The 12,948-nt window shown below is 47.9% G+C and overlaps 1 long non-coding RNA gene across 1 annotated transcript; it reads right to left on the reverse strand.

Annotated features, from left to right (window-relative positions):
* Positions 1-6,853: 6,853 nt before the first annotated feature.
* On the reverse strand, positions 6,854-11,534 carry LOC123243952. The gene is made up of 3 exons (XR_006506061.1): positions 11,259-11,534; positions 9,510-9,548; positions 6,854-7,356 (listed from the first exon to the last, which is right to left on the reverse strand). It is a non-coding gene; the product is annotated as an uncharacterized LOC123243952 (long non-coding RNA).
* Between the last annotated feature and the right edge of the window lie 1,414 nt (positions 11,535-12,948).

Here is a 12,948-nt window from a genome sequence, read left to right on the forward strand (position 1 = left end):
AGAAAGAAAGAAAGAAAGAAAGAAAGAAAGAAAGAAAGAAAGGAAGGAAGGAAGGAAGGAAGGAAGGAAGGAAGAAGGAAAGAAAGAAAAAAAAAGTGAAGTCTAGTGAAGGAAGAGATTAGGGAATGAGCTCATCTTAGGTACCATCTCCTCCAGGAAGATCTTCCTGATTCTTCCTGTTGTTGGTAATTACTCTTTTCTCAGATGATCTTTGTATCTTAGAGAACAAAGACCAGACTGGGCTTAGAGTCAGGAAAATCTGGGCTCAGACTTCACCTCTAATACTCACTATAGCAACTGGACCATGGGCCAGTGACTTCATTTCTATGACTCTCAGTTTCCTCATTTGTAAAATGAAGGAAAATAATACCCGTACTATTTATCTCATGTAGTTGTGAGACTGAAATGAGAACAATATATATAAAAAGCATTTGGGGCACTTTAAAGTATTACATAAATCCTAATTATTTATTATTTACATTTTATTATATACCCTTCTCCATATATAAATTCCTTAAAAGCCAAAACTTTTTTTCATTTTTGCCTTTATGTCTCTCTCGCTGACAGTTTGTATATCTGGGAAGGACAATATGAATGGACATGAGATGGGCCCAGAGCTAAAAAGGAGGAGACCAGGCTGGCCTATTTTCAGGAAATTAAACCTTTCCATGAAAAGCAAAAACTCATTTTAAAATATTAATATTCTACTATGTTACTGTGTGGCAGTGAGATAAAGAACTCCACTTCCTCCAAAAAGGGCAATGAAGAGGTGCATTGTGGATATGAAAAAGTTGCAGCCATAACCAACAAGGAACAATGGTAGAAAGTCCTTGAGAGATTACTAAATGGTATAGCTAGGAGTCAGGACAACTTAAGTTCAAATTCAGCCTTAGACACTTTGGACAAGTCACTCAACTTGTCTGCTTATCCTCATTTATAAAATAAAGATGATAATAGCACCTGTTTCCCTGAATTGTTGGGAGGATAAAAATGAAATAATATTTGTAAGGTGCTTTGCAAAACTTAAAACACTACAGAAATGCTAGTTATTATCATCGTCTTTATTAGCATCAGGGAATTCTGTTAGAGAAAGAGAAGATTGGATGGATGGTCTTCTGTAAGTAGCAATGAGGGGTGATGGTGGACAGCCACTACCAGAGCACTCCACCAGTACCCTTGGGATAGAGGAGGACCTGCAGCCCATTGGATGAACCCTTGGTGGTGACCTTTGGGCAGAAGATTCAGGACAAGAGTCAAATAGGATGGCCAGGCATGGATTGGTCAGAATCTAAAACAGTGGAAGGAACTCCCCAAACCAATGAGATCTAAGATCCACTGGAAAACTGGCATTCCAAAGGCACAACAGAGTAGGAGTTGAAAAAAAGAATTGAAGAGAAAGGTTGAGGTTGAATTTAGGAGCTAAATGTTTTTTTAGAAAAAGATTTATCACATTGTGGAGGAGCCAGATTGCAGTGTCTGCGTGTGCACGCACACAAACTTATATTTGTATGTCCGGATATTTGCAAGGTGCAAAATGTGTGTTCCTTATGTTGTTATTCAGTAGTGTCCAGCTCTTCATGACTCCATAGACCATCACTATCCATGGGATTTTCTTGGCAAGAATTCTGATGTGGTTTGCCATTTCTCTTTCCAGTAGATTCAGTGGATCCTTTTGTCAGGCAATCAGAAGTTAAGTGACTTGCCCAAAGTCACACAATTAGGAAGCATCAGATGCTGAATTAGAACCAAGCCCAGCATTCTATCCATTGAACTACTTAGCTGCCTTCTAGGCACAGTCTTGCCCCAGGTCACACAGCTAGCTAGTGCTTGAGGCAGGATTTGAACTCAGATCTTCCAGACTCCAGGTCCACTACCCTAATCACTGGACCACTGCTTGGTCTTCTTTAAGTGATTACCATCCATATAACACATGAAATTTAGGATCATAGGATGGACACTTAGTCTCAGTTTTCTCATCTTTAAAATATGGATAATAAGCCCCTTCCTCCCACTCCCTGACCTTCCTCTGATGAGGAGCATATGATATCACCTATACAAATTATTTTGCAGACTTTAAGAGACAGAGAAATGTTGTTTGGTTGTGTCCAGCTCTCAAAGAGATTTGCTGTTTCCTTCTCCAGTTCATTTAACAGATGAGTAAACTGAAGCACAAAGTTAGGTGACTTGTTCAAGTTCACACTGGGTCCAAGTCCAGATTGGAAACTGAGGCAAACAAGATTAAGGGACTTGCCCAAGGATACTCTGCTAGTAAGAGTCTGAGGCCAAATTCGAACTCAGAAAGAGAAATCCTCCTGGCACTCCATCTACAGTGCCACGGAGCTGCCAGAAAAATGTTAGGGATTACTGAAGTAAAGCGATAGAAGGGATCTTAGAGGTGGAAATTTCTTGCTGCAAAGTCACATAGGTCAGCCATGTCCTTGTGCAATGGAGAGCACTTTTTTTCTGATCTTAAAAATATAGAATTTGTTTTTAAAGGCTCTTGTTATTGCTTCTCACCCCAAGTGCTCTGCCCTAAGTGCCTGTCTGTTTTGCTTGTTGATTGAATTGCCTACCTCTAGTATTGATTCAGGCGCATATATGTGCCCAGAGGCGGAAGGTGAGAAGGGAGACTCCCCAAACCAGTAGGTATCAGCAGCCTGTGTCCCTAACTGTGAGATACCGCAGTGGGCTGGCAGTGCTCCGTCTGATTAGGAAATGGGCATAGCACCGAAGAAGTGTGAGAACAGGAAAGTAGGTGGTGCTGAGACCCAAGAGATCCAAAGGTACCCCTGAGAATCAGGAAGCTTGGGGAGAAGCATGTCTTTGTGGAAGGTCCCAGAGCCTCAGCTCGTTTCCCTCCTCAATTCGTAGACCCCCCGGGTTGGATCCGCAGTGTCCCCCAATCCCGGGATACTGGGCCTGGACACCAGTCTGGTTATCAGCCAGTGGGACAGCGAGCCATCCATCACTGTCTGGCTTCCAGCCAATCAGATGGGTTGTTGACTTTCAGCCAGCCAATGACCAGGAGAGGGTTATGGGAAGGTGGTGTAGAAACTGGCTCAGTGAGGCTATAAAAGGAGGGGGGGAGGGGGTCAAAGGAGACTCTTCCAGTTTGTAGTCAGTATCCGTCCCATCAATTTATCTACCTCTCCTGCCTCCTAGGGGGTAGCGAAAGATATTTGGGCTCTCTTGGCCCAGTAGACGCAGAGTTCACATTTGCTTGTACGCAGGGAGGACCCTTGTTTTGTAATAGCCAGTGTTCTGAAATTCCCTGATATCTAGCTGATGAGGAGAGAGGGGGCACACTGAACCTTCCCACAGATGCCCTCCTTCCCCCCCTTCTCCAACTGCTACCCTCTCTGGCTTGTCCACAGAAGGGAGCGGTAGAGGAAGAGAGTCTGGCGAGAGGGGTACTTACAAGATAAGGTAGGAAGCCAGAGAATATGAAAAGTGAGCGGGAAGGCCAGGTCAGCAACCCGGAATTAGCTAATTTGCCTTTCCCGAAAGTCTGTCTTCTGGCCCTTCACCCGCCCGCCCTCTACGTCCACGTCTCCAGTTCTCCCACTTTCCTTCTCTCGGCTTGGGGTATCCGGCCCCATGTCACCCACTAATGAGGTCGTCTAAGGGGAGGACTGGTGCCAGCGGGTAGAGCTCTGGGCAGCCAGCCAGCCCCGCTGAGCTCTGGACGCCAGGGAGGAGAGGGATGTGGGGGAGAGATGCCTTTCCTTTCTCCCCAGAAGAATTTTACTTCAAAAGTTGGCACTTTTTTAAAACTCCCAGGAATAGTTGTTTCGGTTTCCCAATGCACCCCACCCTTCCTTTCTTTACTTTTCTTCTCCCACTGGGTCTTCTCAACACCCTTCCCTTCAACCTAAAGTAGGGGCCCAGCTCGGTGGTTCAGTAGATTAAGAGCCAGGGCTAGAGACGGGAGGTCCTAGGTTCAAATTTGACTTCAGGCACTTCCTAGCTGTGTGACCCTGGGCAAGTCACCTAACCCCAATTGCCTAGCCCTTACCAGTCTTCTGCCTTGGAAACAACACACAGTATTGATTCTAAGACGGAAAAATAAAAAAATTAAGTGGGGTGCAAGAACTTTTCCCGCAGCCCATCCCTCCAGCCCCTGAAACCCACGCCTCCATCCCGTTTTGCCCTGGCCAGGGAAATGCTTGAACGCCCGCAACTCTCTTCACCTCTACTCGGCCCTCAGTTCATTCCACTCTCGCCTCCCCCCCTGCCCCTTCGCCCCCGCCCCGTTCGTTCCAGTTCTCAATGCAATTAACTGAATTCGTAGACATAAGGCACCGGATGCCAGGAAGGAACTGTGGCCCTAGTTCATCCCCATACTGTTCCCAGCTTCTTGTCTCTTCCCCACCCCACCTCCTTTGGGTCAGTGTGATCCGGTCCTACTCTCCTGGGAGAGACTCCAAGCCCTCCCAGCCTCCAGCAGTCTGGGCTGGAAGGAGGGGTTGTTGGAGGGGAAGCGGCGGAGCCGGGTACTGGCTGCGGCAGGAGAGTTTGCTGAGCTATTTTTTGCAAAATTCCTTATTTGCTGCCGCCGCGCTACTATCTTGGCAGCTCAAACCTGAAATCTAAATTCAGCGTATCAGTCCTTTCCCCTTCCTCAGCTGGGCACACTTCGGGTCCACTATTATGAAGACCGGTTAAGCGGGGTCGGATTAGGCCGACCGTAAGGGTGAGGGGTGCGTGAGGGAGTAGGGAATTGGGGATAGAATCTCAGCTGCCAACACTGGCTTATTATTTACCGCCTGTTGCTAGGAGCTGCGAGCAGGGTGTAAGTTGCCAGCTTGTTACCAGGATCCTTAGGGAGGAACCCCAGTCGTACCAAGGGGAGGTGGAAGAGTGAGACGGAGGGTGGGGACTTGAGAAGGAAATCACCGCAGGAACGAGGGGCTGAGCCCGCAAATGCTTGACCGCTTTGCTATACGCTAAGTTTCCCTCCAGGTGGCGCTCTAGGATTGCAGATGCCGGCCTGGGGGGTGGAGCTAAGCGTGGGACCGAAGGGTTAGACTTGCCCGGAAGAAGGCGGGGCTGCAGACGGGGAAATGAGCCAATCGGGGCTTGGATATTAGGCAACCTCAAGAAAGTTCTTTCTCGACTTGAACGCAAGTTTGCAGATCATGGAAGGAAATAGGAAAGCGAATCTATAGGGTCAAAAAAGAGATCTATAGACACCTTGCCTCCCTTTCACTTATCCCATCTGCATCCTTTTTGTTCGTCGTTGTTGCAAGACATCTTCCCCGCTGGACTTGGGGCTTCTCTAGGGCAGGGACTGTTTTCGACTCTCCTTTATCTCCCCGGGGCTTGGCACAGCGCGTGGCAGGTAATAAGCATTTAATAACGGCTTGGTCCAACTTCAGTTTACGATAGAGGGAACTAGAACCCAGACAGATGACCTGAATTTCACCTTGGTCATATAGATTAAATATGAGAGCATTTGAGCCCAGAACCCGTGAACTCCAGATCTAGTGGTCTTTTTGTTGTCTCATCCTGAAGGAGAGATGATGATATTATAGAAGACAGAGCGCACCACAGAGGATAGACCACTGAAGCTGGCCTTGAATCCTGCCTCAGACGTTGTGACCCTGAGCAAGTCAGTTGCCCTCACTAATCCTGTTTGCTCATCTGTAAAATGAAATCATGGTAGCATCTTATTCCACAGAGTTGTGAGGATTCAAATGAGATAATCTATGTAAAGTGCAGTAAGTGCTGGGTAAATATTAGCTGCTGTTTTTATAATTCAGAGGGATACTTGTTTACCTAGGACTAGATCTCTGGGGCCCTTCCACTTCTGAAGGGCAGATAAATTTGAGCCTGTGGGACCAAAGAAAGACCCTAGCTTGGAAGAAGTTTCCACTTTTCTCCTCCCTTCCCAAAATGTCCTGGGATTCTTTTACTTCCTTTCTGGGCACCGTCCCAGTCTGAGGGCAGGTATGTTGTCATAATCTATTCGGGTAGGTGTTTGGCCACATATTTGCGGTGAGTGCTCCTGCCTGCTTCTTCTCAATTTTTCCTGAAGCTGTAAATCTCCCCCTTTTCAGCATATAAATAGGGTATTGTTCTCCTTCGGTCACTGCCGATTCTTCAAGATCCCATTTGGGATTTTCTTGGCAACGATACTGGAGTGGTTTGCCATTTCCTTCTCCAACTCATTTTACTGATGAGAAACTGAGGCAAACAGGGTGAAGTGGCTTGCCCAGGGTCACACAGCTAGGAAGTGTCTGAGGATGAATTTGAACTCAGGAAGATGAGTCTTCCGGACTCTGGGACAGGGATTCTTTTCACCAAGCTACCTAGCCCTAGACACAGCATACCTATATGTATATGTGGCTGATCTGAAAATGACTGGGCTGGAGAGCTCACAAGTCACAAAAGGATGGATGAGGTCCAGATAAGGCAAGACAGTTGATGACGGCAGGTGCAGAGGTTCAATCTGGCCACAGCAACCACTAGGGAGTCAGGGGGGGAAGGAGGGAATTTGCCAGTGCTGGGTTATAGGTCAGGAACTCGGGATTCTGGGTTAGTATTGGGAGGAGGCTTGGGGAGGGTAAAAGGGAAGGACCCTCTTGTCTCTCTGGCTCCTCAGCGTTGTACAGGTCTGAAGAAGTGAGGGAATGGCCAAGGATCTTGAGTAAAGCCACTCATCGTGTGTAGACAAGAACATCACGCTATCAGCATCGCTTGTCCCCTCTTATTCTCTCACATGATTCGTCACACCCAAACGCAAAGTCACCGATGCTGACAGGCCCACAAGGCACAAGGGCACATATAGCCCAAATCCCAGTCTCATACATACACACAACCTCTTAGGTCAAGAGAAACAGGGAACCCCAGATAGGAGACAAAAGTTGGTTTATTCAGTGTCTGGTCTCAGGTCCCAGAGAGACAAAGGAGTCTACCTTCAAGGAGTCAGACCAGCTGGTTGCCATGGGGATGGGATGCCTGACTCAGGCATGAGTGGTTCAGGAGTAGAATGGGCTGCTGGGGAGGGATGAGTTCTCTCTCACTGAGATTCTTCAAGTGAAGCTGGTTTTCCACTTCAGAATATACAGAGGGACCGCCTATTGGGATGTTTGGGTCTAGAAGATGACCAAAGTGCCTTCCAGCTTTGAGACTGAATTTGCCAGTGCTGGGTTATAGGTCAGGAACTCGGGATTCTGGGTTAGTATTGGGGGGAGGCTTTGGGAGGGTAAAAGGGAAGGACCCTCTTGTCTCTCTGGCTCCTCAGCGTTGTACAGGTCTGAGGAAATGGTCCAGGGAGTGAGCAGGCAGGTTTGGCTCCTACGGTTTTCACTTTAGTAAAGACCACTTAATTTGCTCCTTGGCAGACTGTAGAACCTATTTTGGGGGGTCGGGGGAAGAGGGAGGGAGAGAGAGAACAGGAAGAGAGAGAAGTCGGTTACCCAGTGAGCCCGAGTCCCAAGCTCCCTCCGCCCTAGGATAAAGGTCTCAGCTCAGAGATGCCACAGGGCGGGCACGTAGCCACTAGGTGGCAATAGCATTTCTCTTCCTGGCAGCGTAGGGGAAGGGAAGGGGATCCATCTGGGGAGTTGAGACGCCTGTTTTCTAGCCTCAGCCGGGACTCAAAAACGACTCCATCATTCCCAAACTCGTCTGGCAGCTCAGGGTTAGCTGCCATCCGCTGACACGTGGGCAGAGGGAGTGGCGCTCGCGTCTTCCCACCCTCCTCCGCCGGCGGAGCAAGGCCAGAGCGTCCACGCCGGTGCCAGCGCCACGTCCAAGCCCAGAGGCCAGGAGGGAGAGGGGCGGGGCTGGGCCCCACCCAGGCACCTCTCACAGCCCACTCCAGCCCCCGGACTCCTGCCCTCCCGTCCAGGCGGTCTGAGTTTGTCCTCCCAGCTCTTCCCCTTCCAGCGGCTCATGTGGCACAGCTGGCGAAGGCTGCCCAAGCCGGGGGTGGCACAGCTTGGTGCTGATAGCATCCGGCGTGCCTGGACCACCCCCATCCCAGCCCCAGCGAACACACGAAGACAAACACATAGTAAAGGAACTCAGCAAGGCCACGGGCGTGTGGAGACACGCAAGCTCTTCTTCCTTTACCCACATATTAAGAAAGGCTCAGAGCCACTCTACGAGCAATTTACCTCTTCCTCCAGTGGCCGGTGCTCTGGCTCTGGCCTCAGGCCTTGGCCCCGTGGCATTAACCCTTGCCCACCAAGCTCCTCCTTCACCCTCTACCCTGGCTTCTTCAGGGGCCGCTACTCAGGGAGACAGTCTTTGGTTCTTCACCCTCATTCCAGTCTCCTCATTGATCCTTTCTGGGTACCCCCCACTGGCTAAAGGGCCTCGGACCTCTCTTCATCCCCTCCAGGTGAAACTTAGCCCTCTGGGTACTTGGGAGCTAGAGAATGGGCCACCTTGGACCTCTCTCATTCCGCCATTTTTCAGTTATGTCCAACTCTTGGTGCCCCATCTGGGGTTTTCTTGGCAAAGATACTGGAGTGCTTTGCCATTTCCTTTCCCAGCTCATTTGATATTTGAGGAAATTGAGACAGAGTTAAGGGACTTGTTCAAGGTCATACAGTTAGTAAGTGTTTAGTTTTGAACTCAGAAAGAGGAGTCTTTCTGACTCCAAGCCGAGGTCCTCTCTCCACCCCCAAACCATGGGATGCAGCAGGCTCTGCCTCTCAGGGGTGGGAGGATACAAGGCAAGGAGCAGGTGGAGGAGCGAGGAGGGAGCCCAGAGAAGCCAGAGCTGGGGTAACCCGCTGCCAGCTACAGTAGGAAACACGGGTACCAAACCTGGGGCCCAGCGTAAGAGAGCATGAGTGCGAGCTCATCGTCAGGCCTCAGCCGATGCCACAGAGCAAGAAGGCGGTTAGTGAAGGCCTGGAGGAGGGAGCTTCATGCAGACAGGATTAGTCTGGGCAGAAGGACCTGTAGGGATGGGCAGGGTAGAGGAAAGATACACAAGCGGCAAGTTTAGGCAGCTGGAAACTGGGCTGGGACCACTGTTGGGGGATCCCCACCTCCCTCCCAGCCACGGTCTGACAGGATGTGGCCAATGTGGCTCATGCTACAGACGGAGCCCTTGAAGGGCCTTGTATTTGTGGTTCAAGAGCGAGAGGGAATAAGGATTTGGTGGGGGGATGTTGGGGAACCGTCTAAATCCTTCCACAGGGTCCAAGAACTCATAGCCATAGCCATAGCCATGAACTCCAAGGAGGAATGGAGAGGAGGGGGAGAAGGAGGCTCCTTTTCCCCTTCTTCAGTCAACAGGGAAGGAAGAAGGAAGAGGCCTCTTATGGAGGGCCTATGCAGGCTGGCTCAGGAAGAACAGCATCAGCCAACCAGGCCAAATCCTTCTCGTCCTCCTAGGGGTCTCCCAGGAGCCTTCTGTGATGTTCCTTTCTTCATAGGGCTGCTTATTGGCTCCCTCCCTCCTGTCTGCCCCTGTGCCTTCCCCTTCCTCTCAAGCTATCCCTGGCGATATTGTCCCCCTCTTGGGTTCCAGAGTCCAGGATGCCTACCTGGGCCACACTCTGCTCAGACAGGCCGCTGTCATCTACCTGTGGGGAAGCAGAGCCAGTGGAGGGAGGGTTAGAGAGAGTGGGGCATACGGGGGTACACCCAAGGGCAGAAGATGAGCGCAGAGCAGGAGAGGCACAGGAAAGGGGGCAGGGCGGAACTTTGGGGAAGAGAAGGGGTGCCCATCTCACCCCCCCCCAAATTAGGCCTTGAGATCATCCTCTGGCAACCAGAACCTTTGGATTTCTCCAGATGTTTGGGGGAAGGAGTGAGGGAGAGAATCTCGTCCGTCATTGTTGAGTTGTTTTCAGTTGGGTCTGATTCTTCATGACCTCGTTTGGGTTTTATTGGCAAAAGATACTGGAGTGAGGGTAGCTAGGTAGCACAGATAATCAGGTCTGGAATTGGGAGGGCCTGGGTTCAAATGTGGCCTCAGACAATTCCTAGTTGTGAAACCCTGGCCAAGTCACTTAACCCCCATTGCCTAGTCCTTACTGCTCTTCTGCCTTGGAACTGGTACTTAGCATGGATTCTAAGACAGAAGGGAAGTGTTTTAAAGGGGAAAAAACAACACTGGAGTGGTTTGCTATTTCATTCTCTAGCTCATTTGACAGATGAGGAAACCAAAGCAAACGGGGTTAAGTGAGAAGTGTCTGAGTCTAGGTTTGAACTCAGGAAGATAAAAGCCTTCGTGACTCCAGGCCTGGCACTATCCAAAGAGCTACCCAGCTGAGGAAAACTAGACCAGGACAGATGATTTTCAAAGCCAAGGCAGCCAGGTAATTTTAAGATCCTAGAACTTAGAAAAAAGGGCTTTTATTGATTGTCTAGTCCAAACCCCTCACTTTACTTTAATAATAATTACCTTCCCCTATATGGAGCCTCAAGCTTTAACATATCCTTTCCTCAAACAATCCTCTGAGACGATTATCAAAAGGATTACTAGTACCATTTTCTAGATGGAGAAAATGAGATTCAGAGGAGTGATATGACTTGTCCAGGATCATGCAGCTAGCAGAATAGCAAAGATGAGATCTGAACCAAAGCCCTCAAGAACAGTGGTTTGATAAGGGGGTCACTAATCCGCACTAGACAGAAGCATCCCTGTGAACCTCATATTGACTTCATTTTAAAATGTAACATTATTTACGTTTTATTGTATTTTTATTTTGGTAAATATTCCCCAATTACATTTTAATCTGGTTCCCAGTCCAGCCTAATGTGACTGCTACATGTTTTGATATCTCTAATCTGGATTCAAATCTGGTACATTTCCTATTATAACTCGCTATTTTTCTTAGAGGACACGGTTTATTTCTTTGGCAAAGAGCACTTCCTCACAATAATGAGGACCAAGTGCTTAGAGATCCAAAGGGGCTGGGGTAAGTGGGTGAGAGTGGAGGGGTGGGGGAGGTGGAGGAGGCTAAGGTCTAAGAGGGCAATGAGCTTTCTCTTTTATTCCATCTTTCCCATCCTTTTTTCTAGGAAACCTGTCCTTCTCTCTGTTCAGTTCCTGGCAGCCCCAAATCCGGCCAAGTCCTGGGAGCCAAGTCAAGGACCAGAATGTCTCGGGAAGGAAGGCTCCAGCCTTCTCGGTAGTGGGTACTACAGTACCCAGGAAGGAGAGAAAAAGAGAAGGGAAGAGGGGAAGAGAGTTTTCCACCCAACCCCCCTTCCCTCCTCTACCCCCGCTCCCCTTAAGCCCAGTGCCTCACACCAGAACAGAGAAGGGAGAGAAGAGAGACCCTTACCCTGAAGTTTACTTTCTGGATCACCTGCTGGGGATCATTCTCCAGGATTACACTAAAAATAAACACAACACGAGAAAAATGTTGCAAAACTATCTATCTTCCCAATTTCCTCTCCATTAATCATCCTTTGAGACCAGAGTGACTTGTTTTTCAGTTTGGGACCTCAGCACTTGACCCACTGCTTTGCACAGAAGTTCTTCATAAATGCTCTTCATCCCTCCCTTTCTTCCATCTTCCTTCCCTCCTTTCTTAATTTCCTTCTTCCTTCTCCCCCTTTTCTTTCCTCCATTCCTTCTTTCCCACCTTCCTCTCTCCACCCTTCTTTCCTCCCTCTTCTTTCTTTCATCCTTTCATTCCTTCTTCAGTATCCTCCTTCCTTTTCTTCTCTCTCTTCTTTTCTCTCTCCCTCCTTTTCTTCCTTTCTTTTCTCTTCTTCTCTTCCTTCCTTCTTTGTTTCTCAAAACCCAGATCAACACTCATCTTCTCCTGGAAGCCTTCCCTGACATTACTTGATTGATTTACTTTATTGGATTCCCCTTTCCCTTTAAGTCCTTTCTCCTACCCCCTTTCTGGCCCAGTACTTAAGCCTCTGTACCACACAGTAAAACTTCATTCATTCTGGCCCTAAGAATTAATACACTGTGATTGCCATTGAGTCACAAAAGACAGCTGACACAAAAGATCCTCAAGATGGCTAAGTGTTTTCCATACATTATCTAAATAGGAGAAGCAGAACCAGGGCAGGCAGATACCACAAGTGTTATTATCCCCGTTTTCCACTTACAGGGAAGAAACTGAGGCTGAGGTTAAGTTACTTCCTCACGGTCTCACTGTCTTATGTCAGAAAATAGAATTTGAACCCAGGTCTTACTGACTTCAAATCTAGCATCCTATGCAACAGTTATGCCTATTGGGTAGAAATATCACAATTTGTAGATTCATGAGTAGAAGCAACCTAATCTCAAATGAATAACTCTTTAAAGCCAAGAACTCACAAAATTAGGGGCTCTTCCATTATACCTTCAACCACTATAGGCAGTTAAGTGATACAGTGGATACATGGGACCTGGAGTCAGGAAACCTGAGTTCAAATCCAGCCTCAGATAGTTATTAATTGTGTGACTCTAGACAAGTCACTTAACCTGTTTTCCTCAACTGTAAGATGGTGATAATAATAAAATTACCTCCTAAGGTAGTTGTGAGGACCAAATGAGATAATTGTTTTTCTGGTTTTTTTAGCTGCATACCCAATTCATTTATCTGCTCTTTCTCTATTTTACTGATGTAATTTAGAGGAGATAATTGTTATAAAGTGCCTAGAACGTAATAAATGTGTATTCCCCTCCCCCTAAGTCCAACAATAAACTGGTATCCTCGAAAGGGCTTTGATATTTGGGAAACGTTCTTATATAATTAAGTCCACTTATGAATTGTCAATTTTTTCAACCATTTTCCATATTTTACTTATGAGCTACCCCCCATTTTTCGTCTTCAGTTCTAATAGGCACCATTGTGGAATGTAACAAAATGTTTAATAATTTAATTTTTTAAAATAATTTTTAATAATGCCATAATCAAAGGAGGCAGCTTGATTTCTCGGCCAGAGAGCCAATCTCAAGAGTCAAGAAGACCTGAGTTCCCGTCCTATTTCTGACACATGCTCACTGGGGGACCCTGGGCCAGCCACTTC

Source organism: Gracilinanus agilis, chromosome 4 (genome assembly GCF_016433145.1).
Source record: "Gracilinanus agilis isolate LMUSP501 chromosome 4, AgileGrace, whole genome shotgun sequence".
Lineage (NCBI taxonomy): Eukaryota > Metazoa > Chordata > Mammalia > Didelphimorphia > Didelphidae > Gracilinanus > Gracilinanus agilis.